The 12,264-nt window shown below is 37.8% G+C and overlaps 1 non-coding gene and 2 pseudogenes across 1 annotated transcript; all 3 read right to left on the minus strand.

Moving 5' to 3' along the window:
• Nucleotides 1-793: 793 nt before the first annotated feature.
• LOC122731986 lies at nucleotides 794-7,003 on the minus strand (annotated as a pseudogene).
• Nucleotides 2,585-2,692, minus strand: LOC122733065. The gene has a single exon (XR_006353673.1). It is a non-coding gene; the product is annotated as a U6 spliceosomal RNA (small nuclear RNA).
• A 775-nt stretch (nucleotides 7,004-7,778) lies between the features above and the next one.
• On the minus strand, nucleotides 7,779-11,350 carry LOC122731987 (annotated as a pseudogene).
• Nucleotides 11,351-12,264: the final 914 nt, after the last annotated feature.

The following is a 12,264-nucleotide window of genomic DNA, read 5'->3' on the forward strand; positions in this document are numbered from 1 at the left end:
TTATCCACTGTGCCACCTAGCCGCCCCCAAGTGAGATATTTTTTTTTTTAATTTTTTTTTTACTTTTAAGTGAGGCAATTGGGGTTAAGTGACTTGCCCAGGGTCACACAGCTAGTAAGTGTTAAGTGTCTGAGACCAGATTTGAACTCAGGTCCTCCTGACTCCAGGGCCGGTGCTCTATCCACTGTGCCATCTAGCTGCCCCTGAGTGAGATATTTTTAAAGGACTCATTTTCACATGTCTAAATCCACGTAACGAGCAGCTATGTTATTATCGGCCTTTTACATATAGCATTTTTGGTGGTATTTTAAATGTTTCAATTCTCCTCCATAATTATCGCCTCTTGCTTTAACATGCATATGTGTGATATGTTATTCATATATGTCTATGGCATATATATGAATATATCATTCATATAAATCATATGTCATTCATATAGATATATGGAATATAGGTTATGCTTGTGGGAAGGTGTCAAAAGAAAACATTAAAAAAAGGGATGCATATGTTAGATTTTTGGGTCATGCTGCTGTTGCTGTTACAACTATCTGATTGGGCACTAAAAGAAACCAGAATAATCAAAGCACTGATCCATAAAAAGTAGTCCAGAATGCTGTGTGGAAATATGATTGTATCTTTAAAAAAAATCAAGGTTGAAATTGATGAGATAACTTTGGGAGAATTAGATCTCTTTAGGAGATGAAAATTTACCAAAGTATTATTCCAGGGGATATTCTTTGAATATGTGTATGTGTGTGTGTTGGTGGTGGTGAGGTTTGCACTAATAGATATTTTAATACCTGCCAAAAAAAAGGGTTTTGGCAATTTCCATGCTTTGTTTATGAGAGGCTTCTTGTACATAGAACATTTTTCATCAAAGGGGGATAATGCCATGCTTGTCTCTCCCAATCACACCAAGGCCAGAAATAGCTAAAGTTTTGACTGTCTCCCTCAGTCAAGATAAGTGGACAAACTGCAGATTTCTTACTGCTTGCCTGATTAGCAACATCAAGTTTAGGACTTCCCTTGATTCTATTGAGTTTAACAGCTGAACACTTTTAGTTCAAGTGGACTTGGACCTTAAACTTTACCCCATTTTGTATGCTTTCTACAATTCCACAGTCAACTGCAGCTTTGATGAATTTTTCACTCAAGTCACATTTTGAACAAAAGCTCTTGGCCTACAGATTCGTATTTTCCTTAGTCTTGGAGTCAAAGGTTTGGTTTTCGATTAAGGCATTCACAAAAATCCACACACGGTTTTTCACCTGACATGCCTTTAATGCAACACCCCACTTGTTCTTTGTCTTCACAACATCAATAAGTCTACTTATAATTTGATCAGTTACATAATCAACATGTCTACCACCCTTGGAAATGGCAATGCTAATTTGCTGGAAGCCTTTTTCCCACCAGTTTACTTCTTCACGGATAATTTTCAGTGGGTTGCCCATTTCATTCAATTTGTCTTTCACATACATATCCACAGAGCTACAGAACACTTTTGTAGGCAGCCTACTTCCATTGAGGAAGACTTGGACATCTTTGGTGGAACCAGCAATATCACATGCTCTTCTAGACATCAAGGCAAAGATATCCTTGTCTAGAAATGTCATTTTAAATCTAGACAGATCAGGTTGGAAGGGGATACATGTATAGTCTTTTGTACTGAGGTACTTGAGAGTCATTTTACCTGCTTTTTTCATGTTATCCATCCAAATGTGCTTGAACATTTTCTTATATTCTTTATAGGTAGTTTCCACTCCATATCCATTTTAATCACCAGTGAAACTGAGATATCCAACCAATAAATATTCATTAAGCACCTACCATTTACCTTATACTTCCCACGGTTTTGCAAGGGACAGGGCATTTATTAAATGTCTATAGTACTGTGGGCAAGGCACAAGACTATGGTGATACAAAGACCAAAAAAATATTCCCTTCAATGAGGTTAGAAATCAGAGCCAAATTGTTGCTGCATATTTTAAATCAAATTAATTTTGAATTTAACAAACATTTCCCTAAGTACTTCCAACGTATAAGACACTGTGCTGGCCACTAGAGACACAAGATAAAAAAAAACACAAGTTAGTTACTGCTCTCAAGGAGCTTACATTCTGTAGAGCTTTGGGGAGGTTATGCAATGTTATCCCATTGGCTGAATGAAGGGGCAGCACAGGGGTATAAAAAAGAGGAAAGGGAAGTTTTGTATGACTGTTCTGAGTGGATTCCTAGTCCCCATCTTGTCACAGAGGCCAAGCTTAGAATTGTTATTTAAAAAAACAAAACATATCACTAGAGCTGGTAACTTTATAATCTTATTGTAGACATATGGCACACACATGAAGCCATTACTGAATGATACAAATAGTATGTAATGAAAGGTGCTAAGTGTAATAGAAATTTAGGGACCTAGGAATCAAGGTGGGCTGGAACATCTGGTGAAAGCTTCTCTGTGGCAGTGGAATTTGAGTAAAGCCTTGATGGGTGACTAAGATTTACATAGATACAGTGAGGTAGGAGGACATTCACTGCTTAGGAGGAAAAATGAAATAAAATCCAGGCTGCCATTCTTTTTTTTTTTTTTTTGGAACGCTTCACGAATTTGCGTGTCATCCTTGCGCAGGGGCCATGCTCATCTTCTCTGTATCGTTCCAATTTTTAGTATATGTGCTGCCGAAGCGAGCACCAGACTGCCATTCTAAAATATTAATAGTAGCTAGCAATCATATACAACACTTTAAAGTTTACAAAACACTTAACATGTTATCTCATTTGTTCCTTACAATCTGCAAAGTAGAGAGCCCTATTTTTTCCTTTTTTTTTTAGATGAGGGAATCTTAGAGTTTCAGTGACTTGTCCAGGTTTATATAGTTGGTAAGTGTTTGGGGCAGGATTGAAACTCATCTTCCTGACTACAAGGCCAGTACTTCATTTAAGCTTATCACATTCCTGAGTCATACTCATATATCTGAATGAGAAAGAACAATAGTGTATTTCCATGTGAACATTTCATCTTACAATGGCTTCCCCAAATGTGTTGTTTTTCCCCTGACTTCTATTATCTCTCCTAAATCTGGAGGCAAGAAAATCCTTGTCTAGAATCTTGGCATTTAATTAGATTCATAGGCTCAGGAATCCAGAGCTGAAAGAGCTCATAGACCATTCAGTCCAACCGCCTGATTTGACAGATGAGGAAACAGACCTAATGAGGTTAAGTGACTTGCCCAGGGTCACACAGGTAGTAAAAGTTATGATGATCGGGGAAAGCTAGGTGGAGCAGTGGATAAAGCACCAGCCCTGGATTCAGGAGGACCTGAGTTCAAATCAGGCGTCAGACACTTGACACTTACTAGCTATGTGACCCTGGGCAAGTCACTTAATCCCCATTGCCCTGCAAAAAAAAAAAGAAAAAAAAAGTTACGATGATCTAATGACAAATTATGTCAAGTGCTTTGCAAGCTAACACAATACATAAGTGCTAGGTATAACTAATTTAAAATTATTTAGAATTCGTTATTTCAGTAAGTGGCAGAGGTAAGGTTTGAACCATTTTCTATGACTGCAAGGCCCAAGAATTTTTCCCACTGTACCACACTGCTTTCCAATGCCAATTCAACCAGAGTTTTTTAAGTGCCTATTATGTGGCAGGCATTGTGCTAAGCATTAGGATGCCAGGACAAAATCAAAATAGAATTTTCCCTCAAGGAAGTTATGTCATACTTGGCATTGACCCAAAAGGCCCACATTTAACTTATAAGAAGTTCTAGCGGACTGCAGTATGAGTATTTATTTTAATATGGAGCTAAAGAGCAAGGTAGTATTTTAGTTTAAATATTAATTTTTGCTGTTTAGTATGAATTAATCCTGCCCCTGTGCTCATTCACCATCACAACCTAGATTAGAGTTTAATTTTGGCCTTTAATTCCCATTATCTTTTTTAAAAAATCACTTCAGAAATGTAAAAAAAAAATGAAAGTCAGATAGGGTTGAAAATAGCACATTAAATTTATATATTTTTAAATCTTTTTCTCTTCTACTTTTTTTGCATTCAGAAATGCTCGTTATTTTGCTTTTTGTTAAGAGGACAATTTAAGGGGCAGCTAGGTGGCGAAGTGGATAGAGCACCGGCCCTGGAGTCAGGAGTACCTGAGTTCAAATCCGGCCTCAGACACTTAACACTTATTAGCTGTGTGACCCTGGGCAAGTCACTTAACCCCAATTGCCTCACTAGAAAAACAAAAACAAACAAAAAAAAGGGTACAATTTAAAAAACATGAAAATATGTTTTTTTAAAAGTAATTAGGGAAGAATAAAAGAATTATTGAAGTGAAGACCCAGTTGAGATTAAATAATCTAAATTTGTGGTGAACTCAGTTGATTTTATTTCCTGGTTTCCTTAAACTTCACTTCTCAGCATATGAATAGGAGAGGGGGAAGGAAATGATAAGAGTGATCCAGGATTAGGGTCTGACAAGGTAAAAGTGTTAATACAGGACAAGGAGTCAAGAAAATTAAGACAACGGGAATAAAGAGTTGGACTGGTAGGGTGGAAACTGGAAAAGGAAAACATTCAAATGAGAGCAAGGTCTTAGGATGACCCTTGAAGGAACCTCTAGAGTCTATGGGTTTGACATAAGGATGGGAGTACACTGCAAACATTGGAGAAAGCCTATGCAAAGATGTGTAGAGGAGAGATAGGATTTGTCTAGAATATATAGTATATTAAGTATATAGTATATGAAGAGGAGTAATTTGCAATGAATCTGGGCAGGTAGGGTGAAACTGGGAGGCAAAGGGCTTTAAATAAACAACAGAGATTATTGTATTTGCTCCTAAAGTTAGGGAGCCCTTGAAATTACAGCAGTATGAATCAGGTTTGGTCAGACCTGAGCTATATGAATATTTTGGCAGGAACATGTAGGATGGATTGTAGAGAGGAGAAACTAGACATTAGGAAGAGCAGATAGGAGGCTATAATTGCTCTAGTGCTTTATAAATGTAAGCTAGTGTTATTTAGTCCAATCTCCATGTTTTATAAATGTTAAAACTATGGTCAAGAAAAGTTAAATGGAATGTCTGTGGTCATACATCTACTAATCCATAGCCTAGTTTATTTTTTTAGTAGAGAATTTGATGAAGGGAAGTATTTAAAATTGCCTGGTGTGCATTAATTTCTAGAAATGTAATAGGGATCTTATTGAATTCCATTCCTTTTTTTTCCCCTTTCCCCACCCTAGTGTGATTGAGGATTAGAAATCAAACTTCTAGCATTTTAAGTGTTACCACAAATTAATTAATTATTGAACACAAACAATGCAGTAAGGACTATCTATATTGTAGAATATAAAAGAGACATACATGAAATCACATTCCAAATGGAGCTTCTTTTTTATTATACAATTTATCACCTAAAATGGGAAAAAACCTTCATCTTTCAATTTAGCATTGCATGATGGGAGGAATAGAGAGCTGGAGGGAAAATGACTTGATTGAATTGTCTTTCTCCACTTAATTCAATTTTACTGAGCTAAACTGACTGACCATAGAAAAAAAAATGGAAGAAACAATTGAATTAGAAATTGGGTATTATAAACACATTTCCAAAACAGTTATGCAGACTTATATGAAGAAGCAAGTGAATAATATGGTTATTCAAATAGCCAAGTGAAACCTTCCCCCCCTCCCTGCTCCTCAGGCATTACCAGGGTCATAATGCAAATGTTTTAAATTACTCTAATTAGTTGTCAATTATGCTACAATTTCTTTTATATATTTTCAATTTCTACTTCATTTATTTGGTAAGGAATGCAATAGTTAGTGTTGATACTTAAGCATACACCATTTTAAAAAGAAAAAGAAATTATTAACTTCATATAGAGGCAGTCTAGGCTAGTGGATAGCACACTGGACTTGGAGTCAGGAAGACCTGTGATCCAGTCTTATCTCAGATACTTAATAGCTATGTGCTTCTGAGCAAATCATTTACCTCTTTGGACTTCAATTTCCTCATCTGTTAAATGAGGAGGCTAGAAATGATAATCTCTAAGGTACCATCTACCTCTGGAACAAAGATCCTGAATTTTATAAGATTAAAAAAATTGTTGTACTTTCATCCCTTGTTCTTTCACTGAACATAAAGGAAACAAATATGGGTAAAGGCCTGCAAAAAAGCCAAGGTGTTTGCATTCACCCTGCTGGGGGGGCTTCATTGGGTAAAAACTATTTTCTTTTTTCCTGACTCCACCATTTTCTGAATATATACCATATGTGGCTAAAGCATACCATTTTGCGTGGGCAAAATAGATCAAAATCCAAGGGCCAATACAGAAGTGAAGGGGGAAAGGAACTTGATTTAGAGAAAGTTTCATGATTAATTAATTGGTTATTAATACAACTTGTTCTTCATGGAGATAAATTTGTTGTTGTCAAGTTGGGTAGCCCTACTGGCTTAGTCATAGCAACTAAAGTCAAAACTCTAAGACCATGATTCATTGAGTCTTGTGGTATTCTTCCTTAGGGCAGTCAAATTCCTGAAGGTAGAGAATATCTAATAGTAAAAGGAGCTAAAACGGGAGAATAGATCTCACTAATTTATTAGATTGAAATAGAAGGTTTATGGTTTTTAGTTTTTGGTTCACCTAAGAGTTCACCCATAATGGAATTCAGACTTTAATTTTTTTTTTTAATTAAAAAATGGGTGTCATTCTCTCCCCTCCCCCATTATATAGGTGGTCATTTCACTTACTGGTTTTGTGAAACTGTACAGATCATTCTCCTAAATAATCTTCTCTCCTCTGTTATACTCTTCCTTGTAATTAAATGAAACCACTAAGTATCATAAATAACTGCCCAATCTACTAAGCTGAAAATACATTATCTTATCAACCCTACTGATGTAAAGTGTTCTTTACACTAGACCAATTTCACTTTAGAAACTCTTGGTTTTTCCTTCTAGTGGCACAGACCACAGCCCTTCAGTACCTTTGTCAAAGGCCATTTCCTGGTGGCTAACTTTGTCCTGGTAATTCTTTTCTCAATCATGTTGGATTTTGAACAATAAACTCCAAGTCCATTCCCAGGCCTATACTCAAAGCCTATGCAGCTTGGGCAGGCTCTCCCCATGCACGTAGTCCCCTACCTATTTATTGAGGAAAGATGTCTGTGAAAGCCTCTGCTCCTGGACCAAGATAGAATATTGCAATTAATTAGAGTTGTACTTCCCTTTAGTGTTGTTTCCATTTTTATAATTTTAGGCATTGTGTAGATTATTTCTTTGATTCTGTTTTGTTCACTCTGAATTTCTTCATAAAGGCCACCCCAAGTTTCTATGAATTTCTGATGTTAATCATCATTGTACAATAAAATTCCATCCTTTTAATATAGTAAATATTGTTCAACCATTACCCCAATCAAAGTCCAGTCATTTAGATTCCATCTTTTGTTACCACAGTGGGCATAATTAAAAATATTCTATGCATAAGGACAGGGATATACTGATAATTTTTAAATAATTACCTCCCCTAAAACCAATGTATACAAAGTGCACTTCTAAACTTAATGTGTATTTTAAACATTTTCTCCATCACTTTCCCTTTTTTGTACCAAATATGGTGATTTGATTGATAATAGGACTTTATGGGTTCTTGCCACTACTCTAGGGGTACAAGGAATGTGAATGGGACATGAGATCCCCAGGATAGGGATATAGGTTAGGGATATGGGATTCCTAATAGTGTAACTTTTTTTTTGGCTGGCAATGAAAATACATAGCTTTATTCCTTGGAGCCCATGTAGATCTGGAGGTCTACTACATGATTGCTATAACCATACTCAATGTCACATCAGAAAATGAGTTTGACAAAATGGTCATTGAGGAAAATACCAGTGCCGGCATTGAAGGTCGAAGAACAGATGTTGTTCTGAAAGTCACACAATACAACAGGGCCCACTGTGTAGGACAAGATGACCTTTGATGCTTGCTTCACCACTTTCTTGATATCATATTTGGTAAGTTTCTCTAGGTGACAAATTGAATCCATAACAGTTGCATTGGGAGCAGGAATGTTGAAGGCCATGCCTATAGGCTTCCCATTCAGCTCAAGTCTGACCTTGCCTACAGCCTTAGCAGCACCAGAGGAAGAAGGGATAATGTATTGAGCAATGTCATGCCTATCACTCTACAACTTGAGGAACCATCTGTCATCTGCTGGGTAGCAATAATGGTATGGACTGTGGTCATTAGTCCTTCCACAATGTCAAAACTGCCATGAATGACCTTGGCTAGGGCAGGCCACACAGTTGGTGGTGAAGGAGGCATTACTGATAATTTTAAGGAAATTATCATATATCTCGGGTCCCTCCTATCAAGAAGGGCACCAACAGAAGGAGCAAAGATAATGACTTGCTTAGTTCCATCCTTCAAGTAAATATAGGTCTTCGCATGATGGTAAAGGATACCAGTGGACTCTATACTTAGGTCCAGCATCTCCCCATTTAATATTGGTGGGATCATACTCCTGGATGATATTAAAAACGACTTTTCCATTGATCACCCCCTTTCCATTATTGACCTTATGAATACCAGTGGATTTCTAAGGGTCAGATCATATTGGAATATAGAAACCATGAAGTTGAGATCAATGAAAAGGTCATAGATGGCCACAACATCCACTCTGCCTGGGGTGAATGCTGCCCTAGTCACCAAGCTCCCAATATAGCCTAATACATTGACTCTGACTTTCACCATCTTTTTTTTTTCAGGGATGCAGTTGCATCAGAAAATTCTGGCACCATGCTTGTAAGAAGGGCTGAGAGCCTCCATTGCTTTTCCAAGTCTGGATGTCAATAATAAATCAAGATCTGATTTATGGCATTTGCTGATTTCTGAATCTAAACACTCACACTGAAAATTTAACAATTGTCCAACTGGTACAAGCTGGCTTCAGCACGCACCTGTTACCATACATTTCTTCCTTACATTAATTTCACTGGGGTATATTCCCAATGATTTCATTTGCTTTCCCCCTCCTCTTAGAATGATCCCCTTAATTTTTAAATGAAAATGTATTTCATCTTACTTGTTATAAGTAGACATATCAGTTTCCATTTATTTTAGAATGTCAATGTTAAATATTTCATTTTCCTTTTATGCTATTTGTTTATGAAATTCTCCTGAAAGTTTTCTTCCTACCCCAAACTCCTCCATAGTTTATTAGATAGCAATGACTATTGTTTCTGCTTTTTTGAATATTTCTAATGGATTTAAGGGATAAAATTAGCATAGATCATTTGTGCTTCTGATTATTTTTTTATATTGTTATGATGAATGATGTAACAAGTACCAAACTTAGAAATATAGCATTTTTTAAAATTTTTTTTTAATTTTGTGGGGCAATGGGGGTTAAGTGACTTGCCCAGGGTCACACAGTTAGTAAGTGTCAAGTGTCTGAGGCTGGATTTGAACTCAGGTACTCCTGAATCCAGGGCTGGTGCTTTATCCACTGCGCCATTTAGCCGCCCCTAGCATTTTTAATATTATATTTTATCTGTGGCCAAACTAGGGATAATCACAGAAATTTAGTTGAATTCTGTTGTGTTGAATTCATATATTCTGCATTAAATTTTCTAGTGGTTTGTCCACTCTGGTTTGATAGGACAAAAGTAATTTATCTTCCACATTTTCCCAGAGGAACTTATTCCCTAGCCTGATTTACATTATTTTCATTTGCATCATTCTTACATTACTACTGGTATGCAGGATATAAATTAGTGTCGTTCACTCCTTCCTGGAAAGGTAGCCTAATTCAATTTCTGTATATTGTAGATGATTGCAAGCGAGCAGTAAGAAAAGCAAAATTAAAAACACCAATCACCCACCTTGGATGATATCTGCTGGAGCCTCCTACTAGCAGTTTTCTGGGGATCTGCAACTAGAAGGGATACATTTATTATCATCTATAATCCATTATCATGGTTTAGGAGGAGGCTTTGGGAGAAAAATCTTGGGACAGTACAAGGAACTGCACTTTCTTCCCTAAATTTTAATTTCCATTGAGTAACCAGGAGGAGTTGAAAGTTCCATAAATCTAGCATCAATTTTGCCTGTAGGAGGAATAACTAGGTAGATGCACTCCAAGATGGAATATGAGAATGATCTCTGTAAAATCTGAGTTCTTAAACAATAATCTAGGAAAGCTTCACTTGCCCTGGACCAATTTAGAATAAATTGATCTTTACTAGAAATGGAGGGAAATAGAATAGTGTCATTATGGGGGCAATTAGGATTTAGGAGTCTGCAACTTTGCCATTAATTTGCTGCATAACTTTAGGTAAAACTCTTACTTCTCTCATCTCATTGTGTTCACTGGTTAAAAAAAAAAAAGGACTTAATGTTCTCTGTATGTTTTCTGCTGTCTCTCCACTTGGAAAATGTCTCCTAGTAGATGGATTACTGATCATAGAATCAGAAAACCTGGGTAATAGTTCCAGCTCTGAGTTATAATAGCTTCATGCTGTTGTCATTTAGTTGTTTAAATCATGTCTGACTCTTGCTGACTACATTTGGGGTTTTCTCAGCAAAGATACTAGAGTGGTTTGCCATTTCTTTCTCCAGCTCATTTTACAGATGAAGAACTGAGGCAAACAGGGTTAATTGTCTTGCCCAGGGTCACACAGCTAATGTCAGAGGAAAGATTTGAACACAGGAAGATGAGTCTTCCTGACTACAGGAGGGGATGTCTATCCACTGTGTCACCTAGTTGCCCCATAATAGCTTGATACCCCAGGGCAACTCATTTAAGATTTCTTAATCCCCATTTCCTCCTTTGCAAAATGAGATAGTGCTTATAGTATCTAACTCACAGAATTGCTGTGAAGAAATTGATTTTTCAACCTTAACATTTTCTACTGAGGTGTATTTTTCTCTCTTATTGATAGACAATAAATTAATCACTGTAAATAAATTTGGATTAACTATTTTTTCATCATTTTAAAGAAAGATTCTATTGTTAGGGGAGAGAGGAAGAGATTTTTTTTTTTCCTGAACAGTATTACAAAATAATTCTGGTTAAAAATTGCACCAACGAAACTTTTAGCAACAGAAAATTAAAAGTGCATTGAGACCTCGTTTCCTGACTCTGGTTCTTGCTTCAACAGTGTTTGCACGGAACAGACCCGGGGTTTCCCCCAGCTCCTCTCGCACTAGATCATCATCCTTCTGCAGTCTGCCAGCCCCTGGGACCACCCGACCCCAGCTTTCCAGACCAGCCGCCTCCTCCTGTTGCCATGGATGCCATGAGCTCCACCTCTCAGATCCACCAGAATTTCTCCTCTGAGGCTGAGTCATCCGCCTGGCCAAGCTCTACCTGCAGGCCTCCTACTCGTACCTGTCCCTGGGTTTCTATTTCGACGGACCGTGATGATGTCACTCCGCCAAGGGTGTCGCATTTTTCCCATGACCTGGAGAAGGACAAACGCGAGGGCGCCGAGCGCCTTATGCGGCTCCAACATGGGGGTCAGGTCCTCCTCCAGGCTGTGCAGAAACCTGCCCAAGAAGAGTGGGGCCGCAGCTTCATGCCATGAAGGTTGCCCTGAGCCAGGAGAAGGAGGCCCTCCTGAAGCTGCACGCCCTGGGCTCCAGCCAAGGGGATCCACACCTCTGTGACTTCCTGGAGAGCCACTGGCTGGGCGACCACCTGACCACCCTGCGCCACGTTGCAGGCTGACCCCCAGCCCGGGCTGAGCCTGAAGCACGACTAGGAGGAGCAGCTCCACGAGAAGGCCAATGGGGCCCACAATAAAGCTGGCTCGCTGCTCAAAGAAAAAAAAAATTACGTGCACTGTTGTAGTTATCTTCCTCTTCTTCCTCCTCTTCATTATTATTATCATCAATTATTATTGTTATATGAATGCAAAGAAATCTCTCTATATAAGTCCCCTTCCCTCAATTGAATCATTTCCCATGTTTAACACATTTGGGTTGGATCCTTTCTTAAGCTCCCTAAGAACAAATGGCATGTCTTTTATTTCTTCCGCCTCAACATAGTACCTAAAAGAAAATGGTTCATTTTATTATTATATGGCCATTTGCATTTACAAAATGCCTTCCCTACTAGATTAAGAAAATGCAATGTTATTGAACCCATTTCACAGATCAGAAAACAGACCTTATTGGGTTTAAGTGACTTGCAAAGCTAGTAACACCTTGTTAGGAAGAATTGGATCAGGACTTGGAATTATAAGATCTAAATTAAAGTCTAG

The sequence above is a fragment of the Dromiciops gliroides genome, chromosome 6, assembly GCF_019393635.1.
Source record: "Dromiciops gliroides isolate mDroGli1 chromosome 6, mDroGli1.pri, whole genome shotgun sequence".
NCBI lineage: Eukaryota > Metazoa > Chordata > Mammalia > Microbiotheria > Microbiotheriidae > Dromiciops > Dromiciops gliroides.